Source organism: Erithacus rubecula (assembly GCF_903797595.1).
Source record: "Erithacus rubecula genome assembly, chromosome: 1".
In the NCBI taxonomy this organism is placed as follows: Eukaryota; Metazoa; Chordata; class Aves; order Passeriformes; family Muscicapidae; genus Erithacus; species Erithacus rubecula.
In genome coordinates this window covers 82,591,585-82,616,131 of record NC_136658.1, presented here as the reverse complement: position 1 = coordinate 82,616,131, position 24,547 = coordinate 82,591,585, and the positions used below count along the sequence as shown (strand labels likewise).

Genomic DNA, 24,547 nt, shown 5'->3' with positions numbered 1-24,547 from the left:
TACAGTTATCTCTGGTTTCTCACGATTTTGTTGATGTTTTTGAATTAACGAAAGAAGTCAAGAAATAGATAGGAACAGGCACTTGTAATATATCAGTGTTCACCTTCACTTTAGTGCAACAATAGAAGCTTTTACCATTTTTTACTCTATACAAAAGACTGAATTGTTTTGCCAACATAGACCAGTCTATGAAACAGATGGTCTGCAAGTTAAAAAAAAAAATCTAAATAGCATCAGTCTTCCAAACTAAGCGAGATAAGTGAATTCTTTTAATAACTACCAGGCATGAGCATTATGAATTTCTGCAAAACCATTCACCTTTTTAATCCCATTTGAAAGAGGGAAGCTCTTGTAACAGTCAGTCATGTGAGTTTTTAGAGTGCATGTGGCCCATAATTTATGTTTTCTGATTCCTGTTATTTAAATTCAGAGCATTATATCATGTAAATCTCACAAGGTGTCACCATTTGTTACATGGCCAAAAGTAGTCACAGAAGGAGGTACAATAACAGTGATTTATTGTGGGACATTTTGATTTCTGCTGCAAATACGCATTAAAAATCTTCTGGAAATTAATCTGGAAAAAGATTTGACACGGTGTAAGAAATGGCTTGTCCTGCAGATTGTGTTGTGGAATGTAATTATAGTATGCAAGCACATTTAGGCAAACTTATTAAATGAATTAAGCATTAGCAACCTTATGCCTTCTGATAGTATGATTGCTGGGAACGTTTAATAGAATGGTTTCAATAATTATAATTTTTAAAAATAATATTGCAATAAAGACCAAAAGAAGAAGGGTTTTAATGCCATCTGGAGGTATTTTGGTGAAGTGAACACATTTATTTTTACTGATATTTAGCAATATGTAAAACATAAGCCATCCTCCACAGTGTTTTTTTCTAGTTAGCATTTTATTGGTGAGGAATGTTCTTTTCTTCTCCACCATTGGATTAAAATCCTGCAGGATTTCTGAACCACAATAGTGGTATCTCTGAACCCAAAATATGGGTTCAGAGGTACACCCCAATATGGTTATGGGTTGGATTTGAGACTATATACTGGGTAATACAGTGTGTCAGAATCTGGTTAGTTGTGAAAGGTTTCTTGCCTGATAAGAGATCTTGGTACCTTCTGAAACTGTGCTGTCTACTAGATACAGCATATTTATAAATCTTTTCTCTAAATTGTTACTATATTCCACAGCACCCTTTGGTATCCAAAACAATTTTTAGAGGCAGAAACAACTGGTTACTGTTGATAAATGACTGCATTCAGGAACCAGAGACCCCTCTAGTTAGAGAAATTCCATGGAAATGTAGGCAGGAGATGAAAGTGGAGATGAGAAGAAGGGGACCAACAAGTGCTATGTCAGAAGAGAAGAAAGTGGGAGAGATACAGCAAATAAGTTGGAAAATGAATCACTAACATCAAGTTTTTGGAAAGAGGTACAAAACTGAGAACAATAGAAGAGAAATCAGATATCAAAAACTGAAGACGTCATCAAACTAGAAATGTACATGATACTCAATAGAGGGCTGGATCTGTGAATGTTAGTGGAGGGAAGTAACTCATGCTGGTCTGTAGGCTCACACCAATGCCCCAGTTCTCTTTATGCTGCCCTGATGTTGGCATTTCCTGGGTTTCTTTTTTCCACCATCTTCTAGGAGAGTTTTTTATCCCTGTTATCTCAGGCAGTCACGAATACAGAATTCCTCTGCTCCTTTGTGTCCATAGCAGCTCACACCTGTGCACACAATTCCCAGCAGGAGAACCTGCAGTGCACACCTGCACATGGATGTGTGAGCCTGTGTGCCTGCTCTGCCTGCAGATGGATATTCTCTCCCTGATGCATGTGGAGAAGACTATGCCTGGGCAAGAGCTCCAGCAGTGCCCAGCTGGGAGCCTCGGGGTGTGGAAGGGGCATTACTGCTGCCAGGGCCTCTGTGGGTATAAAGGCTGTGCCCTCTTGCAAGGTGTCACTCCCTCAGAGTGTCAAAGGAGCCCAGTTGGCATCTCCTGGCAGGGGTGCTAAAAAGGAGCAACACTGATGTAGGAGAGAGATGGCACGTTCAGGCCTGACAAGGAGAAACTGTGGATGCACCTCACTGTGAATCAGTGTTTCCCTGTGAAAATGGAACAAACAGCAACAAAAAAAAAATACAAACACAAAGTCGTGTTTGCCTAGAGGAAAACTACCGAAAAGATGGGGAGGATTAAATTAATGGTTTTTTCTTGAAAATGTCTTTTTTATTTTCCTCAGGCATGTTACAATCCTCACACTCGAGCCAAGCTTATATGATCCAGTGGCAGTTAATTCCTCCCTGGTGCAGATATACTACCTCCATCCAAACATTATTTATGCAGCTTCAAAGGACAGGTTGATTACCCTCCTGAATCAGGCAGTGAGGAGTTTGTCAACCAAGCATCAACATGACATCTCCCCTCAAAATAACCCTCATGCCTTGCCCACTGGGCTCCAGGTCCTCAAAAACAAACACACCTCTGAGACCTGGAGCCCCAGGACCAGAGGGGCTATCTGTAACCTCCAAAAATAAGAAACTGAGAGTGCAGGATGCACAGTGCTCTGTTCAGAGGCTTTGGTTGCAGGAATCATTTGGAACAGCATTATGCATAGTGGCTTTTCCTGTATGTCTGACTCCCTAGATAGACTCATTACGACATAGCACTCCACTGATAACAATATTAAACATTTTAAAAAATAGCAGGCATTAGATGATGTATATTAATTGGTGCAGCATCCTAATGAGGCAGATGAATAAGGGCAGTTATTGCAATGCTGTGGATAACAGAGATGGATTTAGGAGAATAAGACTGATGCAGAAGCAGGAAGGAAATCTAAGCAGAGCTGTATCGTTTTGCACAGTGTTCCTATGGCTTTCACTGCCTTGGCATTCACAGTAATCACCTGAGCTGGCACTGAAGAATTGCAATAAAAGGTGCAAACAATACAAAAGTGTTAAGCTGTCTAGAGTCTTCCCCAGTTGATTCATGTTCCTTGTAATTGAATGCTTTTAAAGCCATGAGCATTCTGTATTTGAAGGGGTTTTGTTGTCATTGTACTAAATATATATAGCTCTCTATGGGTCATATGGTTTTACCTTTGCTGAGCATTTCCAAACCTTTAGGACCAATCAGAAATATCTAGTGATGTTTTGTTCTTTAGGTTTCGTGATCAGAGGATCAGTTTTCAAGGGTCTGAAACTTTCCCAAATTTGTTAAAAACATCTAATTTTTATTAAAATCCTTATTCCCCCCGGTTTTACCATCAGAGTCTGAAGGACTGCAATAAGACATGGGTATGGATGAAGGAAAAGTGGTCTTTGGTTCTTTAATATTTGCAGTTACAGGATTTTAGTCTTTCTTTGGCAAATCCGCATGTCCTTTCAGTAAGCCTCAGATTGTTGCAATAAAAGCTTTTAATTTTTTTAAGCTTCTATGCAAGGCAAAGTGATTCCAACCACTGCACATGTTTCAGAGAACCTTGCAGGGTCACAAAAACCCCTCTCTGAGCTGGAGGTCTGGGATCTTCCACCTTCCCACGTGCAAAATGTGACAATAATTTTAAAATGGCACAAATACACAAAGTGCTCAGCGTGACTCCCGCTCTTGGAATGACTTTCGATGTAGTGTCTGTTGTGATGTTCTTCAGCACCTTTGTGTTTGTAAATGATTTCCAGTTCAGACTATCCAAGGTTAATCATGCCTGACTGTGATTCACTGCTATGCATTTACCTCGGCGTTTCTAGTGCACTTACTTAATGATATCAGGGCTAGCAACTAGATACCTCAGTGCTGTCTCTTTATTAACCCTCCCACAATTGTTTTCATGCTGAGCTGCTCCAGATTTTTCCCTCCCTTTTTACAAGAGAATTAACAAAGATTGAGGGAGGCTTTGATAATTTATGGCAGTTGTGCAGGTTTTGTCCTTTGCTAATACTCTCTGAGAATCACAGCCATCACAGTGTGTGTGTGTGTGTGTGTGTGTGTGTATGTGTGTTGGCTTGTTTGCTTTTGCCAGGCAGAAATAGATGTTGGCTCTGTTCCTTCCCTGTGCTGATCCCCAGCATCATGTGCAGAATGGTTTGCTCAGGGGGATCTTCATTAACAGCACTAAAGTCAGCAGATTCTTTGCAGAAATTAGTACTACAGTTTCTTGCCCACCCAGCACCTGCTCATCATTCTCACCACACTGCTTCTCCTTTAGGAAGGAAGCATTGTGTTGGACCAACATCACTTGTAGCTTGATGTGACACATTTGTACTGGCACGAGCTTTGCATGTTGGTTCTTTCTTTCTCTCTTCTGTCTTGCCCCTGGTATCTTCAGAGTGGCTTGCACATAGTTCAGCCAAAACAGCCAGATTCAACAGCCAGAATGCTGGCTTCCCCTTCTGCAATGGGAAGACAGGCAGAGGGGTTGTTAGAGTTACAAGGTGCCTGCAGAGAACAGAGAGAACCAGTCCCAAATACAGGCAATCAGTTTGAGCAGCTCTTGACCTTAAGTGTCTCAGGCAACTGCAACCTGGTGGGACACTGGGAGTTGGAAGAGTAGCCCTAATCCCACCTCATTTCACTGAAAGCCCTGGTGCAAGTTATTTTAAGTTAACCTTGGGCTTTTCCCTAGCTAAAATAATTAGACCACCGTGAAAACTCTATCATTAATATTTGTACAAAGTGTTGAAAAATGTCATCTCCTGTAAAAAAATAAGCTGAGGATTACTCACCCAGAACAGTAAAGGAAATGGGTAGTAGTTTAAGTTTTCAAAGACAGACTTGGGTATTAAATGGTAAATGGTAAATGGTAAATGTCCTGAGGAGTGCCACATGTAGGGAGAAAGGGAGAGCAGAAGCTGCTGCCCTTCCCAGGTTCCTGCAGACCTGGTGATCAGTGGCAGCTCCTACCCCATCATCATTCTCCCATCCTCTCCCCAGAGTTTCAGTCCTGGGACAGGGGTCACACAGTTTAAATTAGAAGGATTTGGCTTTAGTCTTGCTGAACTGGAGGGAGAGATGGCAAATAGAGAAGGGACAAAGTGTACAAGCTGCAGAGGAAAAAACCCTCCAGCGGTACATCTTCAATATCCTTCTCTTTGTTTGCCAAAAGGACCATGATGGATCAAGTTAATTGAACCAGAAAATAGCTAACAGATGGGCCTGGAGGACAATGGAAGGGGTGAAATCCATGCTAGTTCCAAAAGGAAGCTGTTTCCAAAACAAAGGGTCTGCACAAACTTTTATGGGATATAATCCATTTTTTAGCTTTCAGATTAAGATACTGGGGCAATTTCCTAATCTCTCACAACTCATCTTGTGGGCGTTTTAGATGGCAAGGACATCTGCAGCAGACACATGAGCCAGTGATTTGGTGAAAACTCTTTTAGTAACTCCATGGGCTCTATCCAGGACTGTCCTGGATTATATCAGTCTGCTCATGAGCCATAGATGACCCTGCTCTGCTGAGAAGAACAATTTCCAAAGGATGGTAGCCAATATGAAATAGCACCCTTTATGATAATATTTTAATTTTTTTGTTTCCAAAAACTTCAATATGTCAATGTGATGTTTCTGAGAGAAGTCTTGCACTCCATGAAAAAAAAAAAAAAAAAAGAAAAAGAAATAAAAAAAAAAAAAAAGAAAAAAAAAAAGAAAACAACCCCTTACTATGATGAATGAAGGCAGTGTTTTTCAGAGTGATGGAGGTCTTTAAAACTGCAGAAGTGAAAGTCTGGTGTTTATCCATGAACTAAGTCTCTGGCAGAAGAAGAAGGCTGGCTTCATTGCACTATTCCACCTGTTTACTCGAGCCCCAGCCTGCAGAGCTAACCCCTAACACTGCCAGATTCTCACTCTGCTCAGCCAGTTCAGCAAGGGCAGCTAAAATTTTAAAACCCCCTCCTCAGCTCTCAAATTTCCATGAAAAAGTTCCTCTTTTCTGCCCTCTCCCCTGAAATATTACCCTTAGCCCATGTACAGAGTTTCTCTGTGTGTTAAATATATAGGCTGCTAAAAATGTAATTCTACCATAACTTCCCACTCCCAAAAACAAAGTGATTTCACCTGTGAGATGGATCAGAGTCACTTTGGTATTGTCACAATGCTGATGTTAACCTTTCCTGCCAATTCCTAACTTTTTCTGAGCACAGATTTTTTGAGTTTACAGAGCACAATGCTGCTGACAGTTCACCAAAAAAACCCTATTGTAAGTTGATACCAAGAGGTTTATTTTCTTCAAATGCTGTGAAGACATTTCTTGGAAGACATTTGCTCACACACATCTTGATTAAATCTGTCTTTAAGGTCTACAAAGTAAAGGAGAAAGAATAAATTTGTATTATTGGTCATTTTCTTGCCCTGTGAAAAATATAGACACATAGTAGTCAAAGTTGATACAAGTAAAAATAATCTTTAAATAGCACCTAAAGTCATAAAAATATCTCAAAAACATGATCTCCCTGAAAGATGAGTTGGAGCTGATTTGTTTGGTTTAGAAAGAAAACATATGGAAACCCAATCTAACCTTAATTGCAGCTGTGGTTTTCCTGGGACAAAATTGAGCTTCTGTTGATTTCGATTTGGTCAGATCAAAAATAGCATTATCTGAGATGTCAACAAAAATGGGGATAGGTGAATGCTAAATAAAAGTACTACTGAGATCTTGGGAAGTTTTATTTGACTTAGATGGAGTGAGATAGGGCTTTCACTGTCCTATTTCTAAATGCTGTCCCTCTCTTTTTACCAGATATAACCAATAGCTTGCATTAACCACCCTTATGGCTCAATGCAGAGTTTTATTTATAAAGCATCCTTGATGCAGGCCTTCTTGTGTAGCACCTTCACCTTTACTTTCTACCTGTACTCGGCTCTGTAGGGAAAATAATTAGTTGCAGGAAGCTGCTCTCATTTAGATGCCACCCTTGGCTCAAAGCTGAAGGGAAAAGTGGTTTTATGCAAGAGAAACCTTCACTCCAAAACAGAAGCTTTTGTCCCATTGAAAAACTTACTGTAATGCCAGGCCTTATTCCTAATTTTATACCAAGTTAAAAAATGCTTCTGTATCACCAGCGTTCATTGAGTGCCATTTAGAATAAAGCTGACCAACTTAACCGGATAAAATATCATCATGCTTGAGGAAATGTTTTCCTGTATTACACTGAGAGCATATTATTTCTCTCTTAGGCACTGTTTTTCTTGGACTTTGTCATTTATAAGCGACTAATTAGGAATTTTGTGTGCATTATGTATTAGCTCGGAATACAGCGGTTAGAGAGGGGTTGCCAGGAAAATCAGGAGATGCCAGTACCTGGGAAGAAGAGTGTTTCATTGGAAATGCCTCCAAGAAGGCAAACACCTTCGACCCCACTCTGTATTTTTTCTCTGAAGGAAGAGATAAATGGAGGCTCTGCGTCTCGCGCGTCGGAGTCGCGGTGTGCATGGTGGTGGTTTTTGCTGGGCTGAAATTCCTGGTTGCCAGGGTAACATATTTTGGAAATTCTCTACCCTGGGCGAAAGCTGCTGCAACTTGAAACCTGCTGTGGCTGATGCTTGGTGGGGGCACCAGCACTGCTGGGTGTGGGGGGCTGCTGGCTTTGCCCAGGGGTTTGGGGCAGGGAAACACAACAGAATGGGGCCAAAACAAGAGGAGAGTGACTGGGAGCGTCTGGTTCCTCCAGGATGTCATAACCTGATTCTTTTCTCCACACCATGTCAGCCAAAAGATGGGGGGGTGACCTCATCTCAGGGCTGGATTGCTGGGTGATGGGCAGAGGAGAGGTGTGTGTGCCTGGAAGGTGGGGAGAGGCAGAGGGTGAGAGGGGAGGAAAGAGAGATACAGGGTTCTGGCTGCCTGCCAAAAAAAATAACTAACATTTTGCAAAAGAGAAATCCTAAGACTGAGGTCATAGTATGGAAAAAGTCTGTTTCACAGACTCTTGAGCCTGAATACAGGCCAAGTTTTTTAGGGTTTTTTTTTTTTTCCTCCTAAATGCAGGCATCCTATTAACATTTGAACGCTAAAGCTCGTCCAGGAATGGAAAGATTTTGGAATCTGAAGTGCCTTAGTTTTATACTTTATTGGTACACAGATAAAATTTTTTAGTAACAAGAAAGTGAGATTCTGAATGAGAAGCTCCCTCATTTTGCTGTTAGCTTATTTTATGACTATGAAGAACAAATTAAAAGGATCTAAAGAAGTGCCTGTTTCTCCCACAGAGTGACCAACTCGAAAAAAAAAAAAGAGACATTTCAAGCTTGGTGGACAATTTTTTATTTGCCATGCAAAATACCAAAAGATACTGAAACCTGAAAATATGATGAATTTTCCTGTGTGGAAAAGTCTGACTGTTCAGCCATGAATAGCTACAATTTTTTTTAAATCTTTATAGTGGCAGGCTGGCAGTTTCATGACAAATTACTTTTCAGACCTAACAAAACAAATTATTGAAGTTCTTCTGCCTTAATCTTTGGATTTGGATTAAAAGTCAGAGTGTGGATATTTTTTAACTGGGGAAAAAATAACCTTTTGGATTTGTTAGGATGTTATTGCAAGCAAGTTTTCTGGTCTTTGATTTGCTAAGCTACAACTGGAGTCTGCCTTCCTCAGGGTAAGAATATTTCCACATTATCATTTCACCTGTGGTATTTTAAGAGGGAAAATATTATATCTCAGCATGTATCTTGGCTCTGTGCATTCTGTTCTTTGTTTAGCATGCAGACAAGCTTCATCTCCCAAAAGAGATGTGGAATATATTTATCGGCAATTTTAGAATTGATGATAGATTTGACAAGCAAGCAGGGTGACACACTGAAGCTATCAAAGCTGGAAATGAATCAGGACAAAGGTTTGGATGAGCTATATTGTTCCTGAATTCAAAAGTATTATACTTACTGATCATTCCAAAATCAGGGCGACTGTACCACTGACTTACAAAGATAAAAGCTAAGTTTTTCAAAAGAAAAAAAAAACAAAAAAACAAAAATCAACCACATGGTTTGATTGGCCCACAGACCTTTTATGGCAAAATAGTGCAATTACAGCTAGCATTTCTGCATGCTGATTTTTATTAGTTTTGTAAGATATTTTGTCAGGATTCATTTGTGCTGATTCCCCCTTTCATGGCATAAACTGTAAGCAATTGTCAGTAGAGAAAAGTAGTCTCTTGACATATTTCTTCAGAGACACACTCCAGGAGGTGTGATAGATCAGGTGTACTAAATTAAAATAGAACTGATCTGTTACCTGAAAAATATGTGACCTTACTGTATTTTAATTGTATTAGAATTTAGTGCAATTATGGGTAAAAATCCTGTATATTCACCACCAGCTTTCCTACTACTAAAGCTAAGCAGACAAATCAGGACAAATAATATCTTAAAAGTATTTTATAGCATGATGTAGAGAAAGAATGAGCAAATTAACCTTTTGTACCTGGCTTGATGACCAATTTTTGTGGCATTTAAATGGGCACAGAGGGGACCTTCTGTTCTGGAGTCCCCCAGGGAGATGAGGCAGGCATCCAGATGTGTGACCTGTCTTGATGTAGTTTTGATGGAGGCCAAATACAGCAAAGAGCAAGGAAAAGGTCTGGGGCTGAGAACCACAGAAGATCACAGGACATACCCTCAAAAACAATTTGTCATTACTCTGGTCTATACTGGCTTTAACTGTTGGTCTTAAGGTCCCTGCTCACATAAAATCCACGTTTTCTTTTTAACATACAAAAATGTGATGTGAGACACAAACTTTAATACTTGTAATAACAGTAAGCAACTCCTATGAAAGAAACAACAGTCTTTTTCCACAAACTGTTAAAAAAAAGGGGGGGTTTTCCTCTGTCACATGGGAAGATTTTGATCTCATAAATAATTATAGACAAGCGTGATGCCTTTTAGCAGGGTTTCCAAGAACCAAGAACTCCTGTGATTACCTAGATTTGGGCTTGTTCTGTGCTGCCCATCTGCAGTTAAAAAGCATTTCCCTGAGAGTAGCAGGCTTTACTGTGAGCAGCCTCAGTAAACCAGGATGACTTGCATGTGCAGAAAAAGAGCTTGCTACGAAGTGACTGCACATGGAAAGATTAGGGGGAAAAAAAGGAGGAAACTGTGTTTGCCAGAGTTTATCTGACTGAGTTTGAGGAAACTGAGCTTGTCCATATCCTTCTCAGGTGCCGTCAGCGCACTGAGCATCGTGTCCCGCAGCACAGCCATCCCAGCACAGCCATCCCAGCACAGCCATCCCAGCAGGGTAATCCCAGCACAGCCATCCCAGCACAGCCATCCCAGCAGGGTAATCCCAGCACAGCTATCCCAGCACAGTAATCCCAGCACAACCATCTCAGCACAGCCATCCCAGCAGGACAATCCCAACACAGCTCCACTGAAGGAGCATCCAGCTCCCAGGCCAGGAAACGCACAGCCAGCTCCGGAAGGGTGTCCTGTCCTCTCCTGGAGAGTTTTACTCTTGTAGCTTTGTATTCAAGAGAAAGCAATCTCTCCCTGAGCCTTTTGCATGTGTTTCATTACAGTCTAGGAGTGGCTGGCTGATGCCACTCTTGAGGAGCCCCATAGCAGCATCCTGTGACTGATACTGAGTAGGCAGGAGTCAGGGACAAAATTGCCAGCTCTGAAGCCTGGGAGACAGTGGAATAAAGAGAGAAGGGGGAAGATCAGAGGTATGGTAGCAGAAGACTTGTCATTCATTACTGTATGTAACACATAAGGCTAAACAAACATAAAGACATAATACATAAACAATGAGAACTAGGCAGAAAGCTTGATGCTAAAGGTAAGATTTGTAGAAGGACCTATAATAATGATATTATTCCAAATTTGTATGTATTTCCCTCTGACAAAAAAAGTAGGTGGATTACTTAATAGCCCTCATCTCCAGGCCTTGTGAAAAGATTATATAAAGCAACAGCCCTCCTTTTAAAATTATTTTGATTTATCTTTATCTAACATAGATGGCCAAATATCTCTTTAGCATGATCCCATTTGCCTCAATGGCATTGCAGGGCTATGAATTCAGTATGAGAACTCTTTCTGTGCACTGAAGAGCATAAAAGCCTGGGTGCCTAGCTGCAAAGCAAATACCTCCTGCTCAAGCCGCTTATGTTTTTCTACTTGAGAGAAATTAAAATCTCATCTTATTTCTTTCCATACTCTTGTTATCCAGTCAGATTTTTATTCAAATAAATCCCTGGTTCTTTTCAAAGAATGTCTTCTGTTTGTGCTGCATTAGCTTTAAAGACTCACCAAGAACAGCAGGGTCCAGGCTGACACTCTCCCATCACAGAAGGAACTGTATGAATCTTATCCTACAATTCTGCAGCTCAGTTAATTAAGTATTTGATGTCCTAAGAAGCTGCTGCCTCCCAAAGCCAAGGAGAGGAAGCTTCCAGACCCCATTTCCATCCTTGGCCACCAGTGACGTTCAGAGACTTTCCACCCATCACACCATGTTGCTCAACTCTTCCCACAGCTCTTGCTGAAATTAAGCAGCGTGAAAAATTAACCCCACTGTTGTTGTAATGCAGCTGGGCAATGTGTGGCCTCTTTTGCTGCTGCAGAATATGTGTTTGATGCTTTGGTTGTGTGGCTCTGTGAATGGGGAAGAGGGGATCCCAGCAGAGCAAACCTGGGGTCAGCCCCACAGCCCTACCCACTCTCCAGGTGCCCTTGGGCACCTTAGGCTCAATGCAGACTGTGATTGCTGATTTCTCTCCCCCTGCCTTGTTACTTGCTGTCCAGCCTCTGCCATCCACCACTTCTACTTTTTTTTTTCTGCATTTTCTTCCTTGCTGCAACCTCTCTTGTTTTCCTACCGTCACATTCCTGGTTTTGTTGAGATTTATCACCTGCAGCCTCATTTCTTGTTCCTTTTTACTTGTGTAGGCCCTCCCATTTTCTGCTTCTGCTTTACAAAACAGGTCTCTGTGTCTGCTGAAAAACAGAATAAAGAGTAACAAGGGATACAAAAAATACATTAGCTCAGGTATCTGGATTAATGCATATCATCATTTGCCTCCTTTTTCACTTGATTTTCCATCATATCACCTCTGTTTAATGGTAAAGACTAATTTTCAACTCCTTTGTGAGGTGCCCAGGTATTGCCCCAATCTTTCTTTAGGGCACATAGTTTTTCATCACTTCTCTTTTAAGAATCACAAAAGAAAAAAGAAAATAAAAAGAGAGAGAGAGATTAATATGGAGAAAAGTTTTACTTAGCTACAAAATGTTTTCCTTTTATAACTTTAGGCATGATTGACAGATAGGTTTATTTTATCAAATTGCTTTATCTGACAGTGTATTATTTAATGAGGGAGTTATCTTTTTTGATTGCATAGAAAATGTGGAAGCATCTGAGAATTTCTGATGTGCTATTTACTTATCCATTATGTTGGGAATCAGTGTAATTTCAATGTCAGCAATGGAATTAATAACCATAACTATTATCTGTCACAGAATGATCTATTTGGGGATTTTCTCAGCAAACCAGGATATATCCCCATCCTTACACCACAGAAGGAAGTTTTAAAAAACAAGTCAAATTTGAACATGTTTTTGTTTTGATTATCCCTTCCAGGCTAATGGTAAAGGCACATATTTTCAGGCTTTAATTCAGCATGGAGTCACTGATATGAAATCCTTTAGCAGCATAAATTATCCCTATTTTTTCCCACCGTTTATTTCACTCAGTTTCTCAAAAACTTTCTGTCAAGGATGGCTCCCCATTGGAGTGCACTCTCACCTCCTTAAGGAAAAAAAAAAAAAAAAACCACCAAAAAATTAAAACAAAACAAAACAAAAATCCCTGACAGTCTAGTTTCCAGAGATAATGAAAAAATTCCCTTTTTGGCAGTAGTGTGAATTTGGGCTGACTTTGTTCTGTTTTAGGTGTTGTACTTCACTGTGTGAGGGCAGGGGAGTGCCTGAGCAGACAAATGGAATTACAGGAGCAAGGCAGACACAACCCAAATCTGATTATACTCTCTTTAGGCTATGTGCAGCCTCACAAAAGTAAATAACTAATAAATGAATAAAATCTTTCAACTGATACATTTGATAAGTACCAACACTTTTTATATGACTCCAAAGTAAGGGCAGTAACTGTTAAATTAATTGCTTTTTAAATAAAACACATAAGAGAAATTTTTAAATCCTTCATTGTTCCTAAAAGTGTTTTAGTGCCTCATTAATTCTTGATTAGCCTGGTTGTTAAGAGGCCATTATTGTGTGGTAATAAGGTGTAGGAAATTACCTCTAGGACTGTAGTCATGTCACACAGACCTGCTATAGTTAGCACCTCATCAGGAGCCCAGACCAAGTGCCCACCGTGTAAATCAGGGGTGCCCTGCCTGTGCTGGGGCTCATGATGTTGGTCTTGTGGGATGGAATGTTAGCTGACACCAGGTGAGTCCTCTGGACTGAGGAGTCCTGACAAAATATAATCCTCTCAGCAGCCTCCTGTCCTTCTAGGGTTTGCCAGTGTTGCCTGTGGCAGAACAGGAAAACTGCTATAAAACAGTGGAATAAAATTATTTTGCAGTTACACTCATTTAAGTAATTTAAAATATGCCTGAAGCTAGTGCAGATGAAAGTTCACTATTTGCTGTATGACTTGTTAGGTAGAGTCAGAGGAGATTTGGTGCCTGTCCAGGAGAATATCCCCAAACTAATAACCTGTTCAGGTCATTAGTATTTCTTTTGAACATAACCCCCCTCAAAACCTGCTACAAACATTGGTAAAGCTAATTGTTATTACCCTTTTACAAATAGGAAAATGAGCCTTGGGGGATATTTTATTGTGATTTGATGCAACATTAATCAGCATTCTACAGAAAAATAATATTTCTATGTCCAAGTCTGTGTCTATTTATTTTTCAGTATGTATAGTTATTTTTTTCCCTAAATCTCTTCAAGGTTGGTGATCTAAAGCTCACAGTATACAGCTCCAATTCATTACCTGGGGGATAATGTGATACAGCAGCATCACCATCTTTGAGGAGCACTGAAGATGCTCCCAGCTAAAACCACAAAGTGAATTCTTGCTAGTACATTCCTCTTCATTCCTTCCTTGAGTTCTATCTTTGCACAGCAGATGAAGCACAGTGCTCAGAGGAGGGAGAGCAGCTCAGGGCCAGCATGGCCACAGTGCCCAGGAGTGATGCCCTGCAGGGTGTGCCAGTGCCTGCTCCCTGCCCTCTTCCTGCTCTTGGGTGTCAGAGGGCACTCACACCTTGGGAGTGGTGTTGGAGCAAAGATGCAGGAGGCTAATATTGTGCCTGAACCCCCAAAATGGGGCTGTGACCTGGGTTTCAGTCCCAAATATCCATTTCTGTGGTTAAATAGGTAGACACTCATTTCTGTGTGCTTTCACCCAGGTCTTTGACATTTTAAAGCCCCTGTATGGTTTCTTGGGGCATGTGTGACAGCTCTGAGTGCCATCCCAGAACTCCTGGGGGACTGACCCTGAGCCACAAGCAGCTGGAGAAGGGCACCTCCTGTGTTTCCATTTAACCCTTTGTCAGCCTCAGAGTTGGGGATGTGGGACAAAGTCTCCACACTTGGTGTTCCAGCTGCATGCCCCGGGACCTGTGCATGGGTGGGTGCTGCAGGCTGTGGGCACCACTCCCCCTCATTCCCCCACCCCAGAGCACCCCAGAGGCCATGGCCATCATTCCAAGCCCATTTTCCCCCAGCCCTTCTCACTGTGAGGAAGGACACCCCTGAGTATGAGCACAGCCATCCCCTGACAGACAGACAGGGACCATCACCCCAGCTGCAGGGACATCCCACACACAGCCCCAGTGCTCCCAGGCAGGGCTGCAGAAGGCATCTGTCTGCTGCTCCCTTATACATCTGCTGACATGTATTTTTAATACCTCGTGATACTAAAAATTAGCAGCCCATTGTCATAGCTATTTCAAGGATGGGGGAAAACTCCACCAAAAAAAGAGTATTTAAAGGTCACTTCTGAGTGCAGTTTCAGACCTCACAAAAACTAAAGGAAGAAGCAATTACATCCCAAACCAAAGACTTCTAAGAGTTAATAACTGCATGAGTGTAGCTGTAAAGAACGTCAAGAGTTAACAGTCCCAGTGTGATAAAAGTTTATTTAATCCTACTCTAAACAAGCAGTATAGCAAATCCTTGTTAGGAATTAATGATCTCTCACATGTAGCTTAAAACAATCAAATTTTGATTTAAAATACCAAAATAGGTCAAATGTTATGGGTTTTTCTGGAAGAAATTGAAATCATCCGGTCCAATTTTCTTTTTTATTTGCAGCATTTTAGAGATGAATAAATGCATTCTTTACACAAAACCCACTTGCTCTGTCTCAGGTAGAAGTGTCTGTTTGCCAGAGAATTAGAGGCTCTTGAGTGTTGACATATTCTGCTCTGGTAGCTCTGCTGTGCCCTGATAGAGGAGATACTGTTATATGGAGAAAGATGCAGTTTCAGCACCTCTTCACCTTCCCACCTTGTCTTTGGCTTTCTTTCACTTAAAATTTCCTCTTAGTGCAGGCTCCAAAGATGAAGTAGGGAGGGAACAGCATAAGATGTTGAGTCACAGGTACATCTGAGGCAGTGCCTGTCATCCCAACAGGATCTGGAGTTTCCTCCCCAGCTCTGAAGCTGACTGAACAGTGTATGTGACTTTGTTTAAAATCAGTCAATCTCCTTGCCTCTATTTCCTCTTTCTGATTGAATGAGAATTATCATGGGTTTGCTTATTTTTTATTTCATAGGGTGCTGGGAAATGTACCTACACAAAATCCTCTCACTAGAAAACAGTGCAAAGGATGGAGCCCAGTAGCAAATTGGTCTTGATAGGATGGATCCTACTTCATTCCAGTTAATGATCCTGGTAATGAGGAGAGTAACTCCTCATGCTTTGGTGTTCAGCCAGATGGAAGAGTGAGAGAAAGTATTGATAAGAGAATTCTGACAGACCTTTTTTTACTCCCTGTTTTTCTTAGGCACTCCTTTAAATTGCAAATAAACCTGAAGCATTCGAGACATTTATAAAAAGATGTAATGAGGGCTGGTTGCTGCATTTTTGGAACAGGAAAAACCTTTCTGTCATGCACTGAAAAATACACAATGATTTCTTTAGACTAATAAATACTCTGCTGGAGATAGTCTAAGGGTTTGTAGAACTTATGGAAAGTAATTTACATATTTCAAAGCTCTTTATTGTCAGTCTCCTACATTTTGCCTATTTTATTTCGTATTTTTATCAGCCATCTCTGCTGTCATCAGCACTAAAAATCTTTAAGTACCTGATATAATGTGTACATCTGAAGTTTTTTCTCTTATCAGTAAAAATCATTTGCCTTGAAGGTAATATAGTGAGCTAAATTAATTGCTGATGAAACTGGTTTTACAAGAGTCACACTGATGATAACAGCTACCCAATACATTTAGTTCAGGAGATCTAGTTTTGCATTAACAATGTTGCTACTAAATTGAATTCTTCCAAATTCAAGTGTCATTCCTTGTATATGACTTTTTTAATATGTATTGCACAATATATACACCATATTTGATCACAAATTATTTGCAGTTGTACTAAATTCATGTATGATTATCTGTAGGGTTTATTCTTACTTAAATATCAAACAGATAATTATCCACAGCTCTGTCAATATTAAATCCTGCATATTTTTTTTCCAAATCCAAAAATACTTCTGAAATAACAGTGATTGCTTTGATAGGTCTCAAGCTGACATCCAGTATTAGCAAGTTAAGTGATACAGTCATTTTTTCAAAGGTGGAGGCCATAGGTAGATCCTGTTGAGCCTACAGGATTCTTTTCCTGGGAACTCAATGTCAGATAATCATAAATATGAAACATAGAAACCAAACAACCAGCTATATAATGGAGTAGATTTGAGCAGGTGGTCTTTATTCCTATCTTAGTAAAACAAACAAACAAAACTAAAAAGCCAGCACCACAACTCCTTCCATTTCAACCATGTAGCAGTCTGAGAATCCATCTCCTGTAGGCTCACAGCACTGCTAAGGATGTTTGGGTATATTAATGTCAGTCTGACAACTGATGGCAGAAAAAAGGTAATTCACTGAAAGTTACAATTAACTGCCAATAACAGGGGAAAAAATAAAAGAAGCCAGTAAGTATTGTGGACCCATATGAAACTCAAAAGGAATCTAGGTTTAGAACTTTGCAAATGGAATTAAATTAACTTCTGAATCAGCATGGGTAGTTGATATTTTGTTTAATACATTAAAATTACGTGGAGTAACTGAAAATAAAAATAGTTTTGTTCATTTTCTCTGCAAAATTAAAAATAACTGCATTCAGGGCTAATAACTCATTTAGGTTACCTTATTCCTGAAAGTGCTTAGGCAGCCTTGTTACAGTACTAGATACAAGCATATTTCAAAGTAATGCTTTTGAAAGAAGGAAACAAAAGCCCAGCATTTTACAAATATTGAAATTTCTAATTTTATGTAGAATTTAAACTTCTTTAATTATTTAGGGAAAAGCATTGCTCAAATCTAGCAATTGCCAAGCATTTTGGTTTGTCCTCACACTATTCTTGATGGTTAAACTATGTTAGAAAATTCCCCTGAGCTCTAAATCCCTCACACAAGACTCTAGTTAGTCTTGACCATGCTTAAGTCTTTGTGAAAAATTATTGTTGACATTTTTCTCAAGATGATTCAACATTTCCAAAGATTTAGGATGGCAGAAAGCATTATCAGACACCATTTAGACTTCCAAATGATTATTTTTTATGAGATGATTGTGGTAGTTTGGAGCTGAGTGCTAGAAGTTGGCAATCAGAATACAATTGTGTCTAATTCATTTTTATCGCTATTCCTGTTAGTTAAAAAAGGATATTTCTGTGCAAGTGACATTACAATCCTGAAATGGGATTTTGACTGATTTTTTCTTAGAAACTGCCAGCATGGTACTGCCAGCATGCCAGGCTGGTGTCCAGAAGAAAATTTAGGAGCAGTGATAAAAGGAAAGGAGAAAATAGAAGCCCTTCTTGCAAACAAGGGTTTGTAATAGATATTCTGACATGATATGAATGATGAGAGATGGAAAATTCATAAGGTTGTGTGGAAGTGCAACACACACTCTGAGCATAGAAGACTGACCTATAACTCATAAGATAGTGTGTTTGGAGTGAGTTATGAGAGTTGTTCCCTAGTGTATATTTAAAAAGAGACATTAGAAAGGAGATATAGTATGGTTTACTGTTTGAGAGCTACATTCATAATTTTTTCCAAAGAGTGTTTTTAAGAAAAAATACTTCTATTTTCTTTTTTTTTTTAAATACACATATATTGGAGTGCAGGTGGTGTATTTCTGCTCAGCATGTGCATCTGAATGCTGAGAATAAAACTCTTCTCTTCTGAAGAGCTGCTGATTTTTTTGCTGTTGCTATGTGCAGAGGAGATTATTTCTAAGAAAGAGGAATAGCCAATTTTGCATCCTAGAAGGGGTTATCTCAACGTGAAACAAGTGGGCTAGAAGCACTTGATGATATCAGACCCCAGGGCAGTTGTGCCAGGCAGCCCCTGGAAAACCCCACCACACCTGGAGCTGCTCAGTGCAGTTTGAATTGATGGGACCCTACATGAGAAACCATCCCTTCACTGCTGCTCCATGGGAAGCAAAGGAATTATCTGACCACTGCAGGCTGCACGAGTGTTTTCTTCCCCCAGCAGCAAAGTTCCTGGCCATGAACTTGCCCCAGGTGCCAGTGCCAGCCTCCACCTTCCCTGTCCCTGCACAGCTTGTGCCCCATGTGCTGGGGTTCCCTTAGCAGCCCCTTCCCTCCCTCCCTCCCTCCTTCAGTCTACCCTCCAGCAAACCTGAGAATTCCTGTGTTTTGGTGGGACTGCTGTCAGTTCAGAGATGCCTGACTTGTTGGGATTATCTTTTCCCCAACATATCAAAAGCAGGGAGGAGTAAAGAGAATACTATCACTGATGCACCATCTCCTAATAGGTTAAGCTTGGTAAGCTGAGTAGCCCTGTTGGAAACAGCCTGGCCATGGATGTAGCTTCAGGAGCAGTGCATTCCCTCTCTCTGAGCCCAGCATGCAGGGTGCAGGTCTAGTAAGGAGCAGAAACCCATTTGCCCCATGGGGCAGAATCTGCCTGGTGTTGGGCAGAGAGCTTTGCTTTCCTTTTACAGTCTGCCTCAGAAGGAAAAAAAGCATTTTTTCTTGTGCCTCTCTTGGCTGAAAATGAAAGGCTCTGAGAAATCTGCTCGTGGGAGACATTTCAGCCCATTCCCACAGAAATTTGAGGGCTGGAAATTTTGACAAAAGTCACAATGGCCCCTGCATATTTAATGCACAAAACTCCCTACGGCTCACTCCTCAGCATCGAGTGATAGCACATCACCTTGGCCATATGTGAGCTTTCAGGTCTTTCTTCCTCTTGTTTCTTTCTTTTTTCCTTCCTCTTGCCACACATTGAAATAGTTATTTGACAATTTATTCTAACATTGTATTATTCCAACAATAGTGGAATGTAATAGTGTGTAATTAGGAGCCAGAATATAACTGTGGTATGAAGATGATTTTCGCAGCAAGATTTCTTTAAATTAAAATTTCATTACTTGAAAAGTGTCATGCTTTTGCCCTTTCCAGTGTGTGAACAGTGTCCACGAATGAAAGGGATGACCCTCAGGGATGATAGCATGATTTTCAGTCTCCAGCTGGAGATTCCACTATGGCACTGCTCTTTCATACTATGTGAACCTATAAGGGCACAATATATTTTAAAGTCTCTGTAAAGTGTTGATTTTACAGTGAAACTCCTTCCACTTTTTGGAGTGTGGGGTTGTTTAGGGAGCTGTCTGTGTAGCATCTGGAGTTGGAAGAATTCTGTTGCACTACAACCTGTCAATTTTCTATAGATTATCCATCCTCACAGCCCATATCTTTAAATAAAATGGTATGCTTCCTTTCACAGTAGCCAACTGGATTCTTGTCTGTTTATTTGGTTGCTTTAATCATTTTTTCTCCATCTAGTCAAATAAACCACTAAATTCAATGTGTATGCTATGGAACTTCATCCAAAACTATACTGTCTCCTTCCTGACAAGGCTGACAGAGAGTATAATCACTTGTATTGTCCAGAGTACTGTTTACATAAAGGAGCAATAAATACCTGTTGAAATTTTTACTGGAGGCCTCCCAGATGGATGGTTCATTTATTATTACAGACAGGGTTTCATTTACTTAGTTATTAAAAAAAGCAGGCCGCTACAGCCCATTTATAACTATATTAAAACTAAATGAAGCTATAAGTATTGCAGACGGGACTGAGTAAAATACATTTAGTGACTTTCCAGGAAATGGCTAGGCAAAGTATTTGAAAGGAAATGCTGAAAGCTTTGGGGGTCCTGGTGTGTCTTTCACAGATGTGCTTCTACTGGCAGGAGCTGCAGAGGGAATGGAGGAGGTATAGTTCCCATATGTTCCTGTGCCATTTATATATTCTGCAATGGCCTCTCTGTATCAGCCAGTCAGCCATGCACCTCTGGGAATTGTTCCTTTCCTCCTCTAGCCTTTCTTGACATAGAAAGCTCCAACTCATGATGTCAAATAAATTTCTTCTTTATCCCAGAGACAAAATATCAACTGAATATCAACTCCAGTTACAAGAAGGGATGAAGATGCTCCATCAGCATCAATCTGTAAAGGAAAAGCAGGTTGATCAGGTGGATTCCATAGGTCTTAGTTTGGAAGGTATCACCAGAGCACAGACAGTTGTGAAAGCAAAATGAAGATTGTAGATGGTCTTTGTGGCACTTTTCTAGCACTGATGACTTTTCACCTGACAGTCTCACCCCTCCTTTAAATTGGGCAGTGGATGGGAAGCACATGGTTACCTGTGAACCAGACCATGATTTTATTATGTCCAAGCTAGACAAATAAAGGACAGTCCCAATAAGGAAAGGCAGATGTCCCAAAGCTTAAGAAATTATTGACCATAAACTGATGGGGTAAAAAAGCCTGGAAACAAGTCTGCTTGAAATTTTTTAAGCAGAGTTTGTTAGGTTAGCAAAAGGCTGCATTTCCACAATCAAGGCAAAAATCTGCTTTACTGAAAGCTAGTTCAGCTTCAGTGGTCAAGTAAAAGTAATAATTAGAAAGAAAAAGCAATGTGGGCAATAGCCATGAAATTTAAAATATATGTTGTATGAATACATACACATGAAACATAACAGCCTAAAAAGAAAATGTAAAATACTGAGTATGGATAAAAGGAATGGATGATGCTAGAGGGAAGATCAAGGACAATGAGAATATGGGGCTTCTTAAGGTACATGAAAAACAACAATAATAAAGAAATTCTAGCAATAGCCCCTCATTAGCTGGAAGTATTAAAGCTGTAATAATGTTAGAGTCAATAAATATTTTTTTACATGAGAAAAAGCAGATTTGCCTATTAGACAGGAAGCTGAACAGTGTCTAGAGACAATAAGTTATTTAAAATCAGCTGCCCTAGAGAGAAGTATCCATACAACTCAGATGTTTCATGTCACCATACAGACACCAGCTGGAAGACCACTGGCTAGCAAAATCTGAGGGTCATTTGTGATGTACCTTGAAATGTGGGGTAAACCTGCCCCTCATGATGACTCCAGCATACAGACAGATGATTGTACTGCTGGGGATTGGGCAGCAAGAGATCATTTGTAAGGAAATAATCACTGAGTACAAAATCAGATGCTGCACATTCAGCAGGGAGGCTTGGCAGTGGCAGCTCTGTCTCAGACACATTAAATTCCCCAAGATTTCTGCCACAAAGGCTGATACATGGGCAGTACTGCAGTTCATGCACTCTTAGTCCATTTCTTATTTGAAATGAGTATTTTTTTAGGTGGTAGCATCAGCAATGGCTCAGAAATCAGAGGGAGAATGTTAGTAAATAACTGCTAATCACACCTAGAGAAGCTTCGGGTGTGCATGGGCAGGGGGGCAAAAAAACAGATTAGAAAATTGCAAGCAGCACATTCAAAACTTTTATTTCTCAAATGTGTTTCTTCCTGTCACACAGAGCATGATTAGCCATGAAACCCTGGCAAGTCCTCAGACTGATTGGAATACTCAGGCACAAGCTGCCAATACGTCGCTCATCACTTTTCCTTTTTTCTGGGTGTTATTGCATTTTTAGGTGGCTTCCTTGCTCAGGGAGTGGTGTCACAGGGGTTTTTTGCCTTGCTTTCCTGAATTTCTCTCACTTTTATGGAGATACTCTGGGTTCTTCTGCCCAAACATCATTCTCAGGCAGTGCTATGGTCTGTGGGACACTTTCTCATCACCCTGCAAAGGAGTTAAAAAATTCTGGGTATGATTAAATTGTATTTGTTGTCCCTTTCTTTATAGAGTAAAAACATCACCAGGGCAAACACAGTCTCTCACAGGGGCAGCTGCTGCAGAAGAAACCTTATTTCAGCTTCTGCTCATAGGAGAGAGTGATGGCTGTATCCCTTGGAGAGGACTGCCTTGCATTTCTAATGAGACCATCAGTGTAATGGGAATTCAGCAGAATATTTAGCTGGTTTAAATGGTTTTGAGAAGCAGTGCAGACCAGCCTAGATGGATTCAAGCCAAGGACAGAAAACTTTTCCTTCAGAGTATCTATTTTTTATTGGAATTGCTAATTCTATTTCTATGGACTGAGTCCGTTTTTCAAGCATTTAAATTCTGCACTCTGGAATTAAATCTCACATTGATATATAGGCTTCATTCCAGCATTAAGTACATTAATATTTCACCAGCCTGATTTTACTGGCTTTCTCCCTCTGTTTTTAATTAGATTTGATGGTATTCTATATAATCATGTTTTCCTGCATGTTTCTGTGTAGTAGAATTTGCACAAACTGTTTGTTAGGGGGATTTTTACAGCTTAAACATCATATATCCAGAGTGAATTTTAGATGCTTCAAGCAGTGCTTGCAGGGGTCTTACAAGCCTGCTGAAAGCTCTGTTATAGCACTTATGAAATATCCTCTTGATCTGGTTGTTTACCTTAATCCATAAGCTTTTGACTTTATTTTGTATAAAACAGAAATAAATACTACACTTTTCAGATAATATAAATGCATGAGCTTTTCCAAAGTGGAACATTTGCATCAGTTATAGCACTAGAATGAAAAATAATTTCAGCAATCAGAATCTAATTAATTAAAAATTACTACTGTATAAAACCAGCCACTCCTATTTTTAGGGTTAGTAAACAAAACTATTTGAAATACCTGTTTTGGCTGTAGGTAAGCAGTGAATATAACTGCCCATCTGTTATGTGCAAGTAACCAAGGTTATACCAACAACACAACATTCATTTCCCTTTTTCTCTTTCTCTCTCTCTCTCTTTTTTTTTTTTTTTTTAAGAAAGGAAACATATTCATCTGTTTCTTATGAATTCTCTGTACTTCTTACCAGGCATATTTTTTCTAGCATTTCTCTTTTAGAAAGCAATGGAAGACAGCCAGAAACTGAAGGTACATTTGTCTTATTGGAGCTCAAGTCTTATTATGTACGTGAGCACTCGTAGCTGAAACAATCCCAGTAACATAAGGGCACAGTCTGGGTAGGAACATCATATTCCCACCTGGCATTCTCTCTCATTTTGCTGGGGACAAGAGTTAAAGGTCTTACATGGTGCTGTGCCTCTGGGAAGGTTTTGTTTTGCTTTTTTATAATGTGAAGAAATATTTTTTTCTCCTATATCAGTGTATCAGTTGTGACTTTAAACATCTGGGGTCAGTCTGAAAGTCTTCTAGCACACTGCTACTTAGAGTATATATTTTCTTTCTGGGTTTCTTGTAATTTCAAAACTAATGTCCAGTTCTTGAAAGGTCAGTATGCATTTATGGGAAAGAAAATAAAATACCAATAAGATACACTGAAAAATAAGACGATTTTCCAAGAGTATTCAGAATGAAACATTGTGGTAACCTAAACTTGAATGAGCACTAAGTTATTTGATTTTGGTATTTCATTACAACTCTTTGCTTAGTGGGGTTCCTCTTCAGCTAAAATCAAAGTATTTTTCCACTACTGAAGTTCCTTTCCTACATAATAATCAGAAATAATAGAATTCCATAATAAACACAGTATTCTGACTAAGATGCTGCCTAGAATTAAACTGGAACAATATACTTGATCAGATTAACACATTCAGGAGATATTACAGATTGCAAAGACAGCAATTTGTGAGTTTATTTGAATTACAATTGCAGTATACATGTGTTTGTGCCCTAGGCTCACAAACCATTGGCATGTGAGCCTGGGGCACTAATACATGTATATTGCAATGATTGTTAATGATTGAATTATTAACAATATTTCTCCTTTCTCTTCTTGATTTTTTTTTTAACTGGTCATTATAATTATCAACATTGTCATGAACAAAGACCATATCTTGTATAGTAGCGTAGACCACCAGAAGAACTTAGAGTTTTGTCCCACATTTGTGTAACCTCTGTTGAGGTGCCAAAAGGGAACCTCTACAATTGCAAAGAA

The 24,547-nt window shown here is 39.9% G+C and overlaps 1 protein-coding gene across 3 annotated transcripts in view; it reads left to right on the top strand.

Annotated features, from left to right (window-relative positions):
• The window catches only part of AFF3 (ALF transcription elongation factor 3), a 310,637-nt gene that overhangs the window by 194,187 nt on the left and 91,903 nt on the right, over positions 1 to 24,547 (top strand). The window lies entirely within an intron of this gene.